The following is a 3,492-nucleotide window of genomic DNA, read 5'->3' on the forward strand; positions in this document are numbered from 1 at the left end:
ATTAAATATTATTTCTGCAATGGGACATCTAATATTTCTGCAATGGGACATCTAATATTATTTCTGCAATGGGACATTAAATATTATTTCTGCAATGGGACATCTAATATTATTTCTGCAATGGGACATCTAATATTATTTCTGCAATGGGACATCTAATATTATTTCTATCACGGGACATCTAATATTATTTCTATCACGGGACATTAAATATTATTTCTGCAATGGGACATCTAATATTATTTCTGCAATGGGACATCTAATATTATTTCTGCAATGGGACATCAAATATTATTTCTGCAATGGGACATCTAATATTATTTCTGCAATGGGACATCTAATATTATTTCTATACTGGGACATTTAATATTATTTCTATACTGGGACGTTTAATACTATTTTTATACTGGGACTTTTAATAATCCTTTTAATACTTTTATACTGGGACTTTTATACTTTTAATAATACTTTTATACTGGGACTTTTAATAATACTTTTTATACTGGGACCGTTATAATACTTTTATAGTGGGACTGTTATAATAAAACCAATTAGTGACAATCTGTTACGCTTTGGTGGCAGGTGACAGTGACAATCCACATCTGCTGGCAGCTGACATTGACAATCCACATCTGGGGGCAGAAAAGTGGCAATCCACATCTGGTGACAGGTCGCAGCAGTGGCAATCCACATCTGGTGACAGGTCACAGCAGTGGCAATCCACATCTGGTGACAGGTCACAGCAGTGGCAATCCACATCTGGTGACAGGGCGCAGCAGTGGCAATCCACATCTGGTGACAGGGCGCAGCAGTGGCAATTCCCATCTGAAGACAGGCTGCAGCAGTGACAGGCCGCAGCAGTGGCAATTCCCATCTGAAGACAGGCCGCAGCAGTGGCAATTCCCATCTGAAGACAGGCCGCAGCAGTGGCAATTCCCATCTGAAGACAGGCCGCAGCAGTGGCAATTCCCATCTGAAGACAGGCCGCAGCAGTGGCAATTCCCATCTGAAGACAGGCCGCAGCAGTGGCAATTCCCATCTGAAGACAGGCCGCAGCAGTGGCAATTCCAATCTGAAGACAGGCCGCAGCAGTGGCAATTCCCATCTGAAGACAGGCCGCAGCAGTGGCAATTCCCATCTGAAGACAGGCCGCAGCAGTGGCAATTCCCATCTGAAGACAGGCCGCAGCAGTGGCAATTCCCATCTGAAGACAGGCCGCAGCAGTGGCAATTCCCATCTGAAGACAGGCCACAGCAGTGGCAATTCCCATCTGGTGGCAGGCTTTGCCAACTAGCCAAAATGAGTAAAAAACAAATGTCACTGCAGAGCTTTTTTGAAAAGGGGCAAAGACCCAATGATGAGACAACAGAAGACTGTTCTAAGACTGCAAACAAAAAGAAAGCTGCATTTAAAAGAAAATACCAAGAGTCCTATTTAAATTATGGGTTCATTGCATCAGGTGATTCACATTCTCCAAACCCGCTTTGTATAATATGTGGTGAGCGGCTATCCAATGAAGCCATGAAACCTTCAAAACTGCTTCGCCATATGGAGACCAAACACCCTTCATTAAAAGACAAGCCGGTTGAGTTTTTCAAAAGAAAAAAACGTGAACACGAAGGACAGAAGCAATTATTGAAGACCACCTCTTCGATAAATGCGTCTGCATTGAGAGCCTCATTCTTAGTGGCTAACCGTATTGCTAAATCTAAGAAACCATTTACAATCGGAGAACAGTTGATCCTGCCTGCTGCAAAGGACATTTGCCGTGAAATTTTAGGAGAGGCTGCGGTTGAAAAGGTGGCGCATGTTCCTCTTTCGGCTAGCACTGTAGCTAGACGAATAAATGAAATTGCAGAGGATATTGAAACGCAACTGATAGAGAGAATTAAGGAGTCACCATGGTATGCCATACAAGTCGATGAGTCTACTGATGTTGACAACAAGGCAACAATGCTTGTTTTTGTTCGATATGTTTTCCAGGAGGATGTCCATGAGGATATGCTATGTGCACTCTTCTTGCCGACCAACACCACAGCTGCAGAATTGTTCAATTCTTTAAATGAGTATATGTCAGGAAAACTGAATTGGTCGTTTTGTGTTGGTGTATGCACGGATGGAGCTGCTGCCATGACTGGGCGGCTTTCTGGTTTTACCACTCGGGTCAAGGAGGTTGCTTCCGAATGTGAGTCTACGCACTGTGTCCTCCATAGAGAAATGCTGGCTAGCCGAAAAATGTCACCTGAACTGAACAACGTTTTGCAGGCTGTGATTAAAATAATCAACCACATTAAAGTACATGCCCTTAACTCACGTCTGTTCGAACAGCTCTGTGAGGAGATGGATGCAGAGCACACTCGTCTTCTCTTATACACAGAAGTGAGATGGCTTTCTAAAGGTAGATCACTGAGCAGAGTGTTTGAGTTACGAGAGCCGCTCCAGAGATTTCTTTCTGAAAAACAGTCACCACTTGCAGCACATTTCAGTGTCACAGAATGGGTCACAAAACTTGCTTACTTGTGTGACATATTTAACCTGCTCAACGAACTCAATCTGTCACTTCAGGGGAGAATGAGAACTGTGTTTAAGTCTGCTGATAAAGTGGCTGCATTCAAAGCCAAACTGGAATTATGGGGGCGACGAGTCAACAATAATATTTTTGACATGTTTCCAACCTTATCAGAGCTTTTGAAAGAGACTGAGCCAGAACCTTCTTTCACACAGCTGGTGCATGATCACCTCTCTCAACTTTCAAATGAATTTGAGCATTATTTCCCATCCTCAAAAGACCCCCGAATTGGGAAGGAATGGATCCGTGACCCATTTGTGAATAAGCCAGGTGAATCCACTCTGTCCGTGCTAGAAGAGGATCAACTGCTTGAGATCGCAAATGATGGTGGCCTTAAAAGTATGTTTGAGACGACTTCAAACCTCCATACGTTCTGGATTAAAGTCAAGGCAGAATATCCTGCAATTGCCACAAAAGCGCTGAAAAGCTTGCTGCCATTTCCAACATCCTATCTTTGTGAAGCTGGATCTTCTGCAGTGACAGCAACCAAAACAAGATTACGGAGCAGACTGGACATAAGCAACACACTTCGAGTGTCACTGTCTCCTATCACCCCAAGATGGGACCGCCTAGTTGCAGTAAAACAAGCTCAGGGATCCCACTGATTCTGCATTATGGTGAGTAGAACTATTTCATTTTATATTCCAATGTAATAGAAATAACGTGCTTCAGTCACCCTGACACCATAACACTGTTTAGTTGCAGGGAAACAAGCTTGGGGCTCCCACTGATTCTACATTACATTGAGTGGAACTATATAATCATTGTATTATATTGTAATAATATAAATAATGCACTTCAATCGTCCCGATATTATGGTATCAGGATGATTGAACCGATAACGCACCACATCGCGATTCCTCCCCCCCCCACCGGGCCTTGGAAAAATATTCTTCCACAAAACCGGGCCTTGGTGCCAAAAA

General features: G+C 43.2%; 1 pseudogene; it reads left to right on the forward strand.

Annotated features, from left to right (window-relative positions):
* The first annotated feature begins 1,299 nt into the window (after positions 1–1,299).
* Positions 1,300–3,174, forward strand: LOC143998012 (SCAN domain-containing protein 3 pseudogene; annotated as a pseudogene).
* The last annotated feature ends 318 nt before the right edge of the window (positions 3,175–3,492 follow it).

This window comes from Lithobates pipiens, unplaced genomic scaffold, assembly GCF_037356315.1.
Source record: "Lithobates pipiens isolate NorthernLeopardFrog02 unplaced genomic scaffold, aLitPip1_a1.2 Scaffold_19, whole genome shotgun sequence".
NCBI classification, from domain to species: domain Eukaryota; kingdom Metazoa; phylum Chordata; class Amphibia; order Anura; family Ranidae; genus Lithobates; species Lithobates pipiens.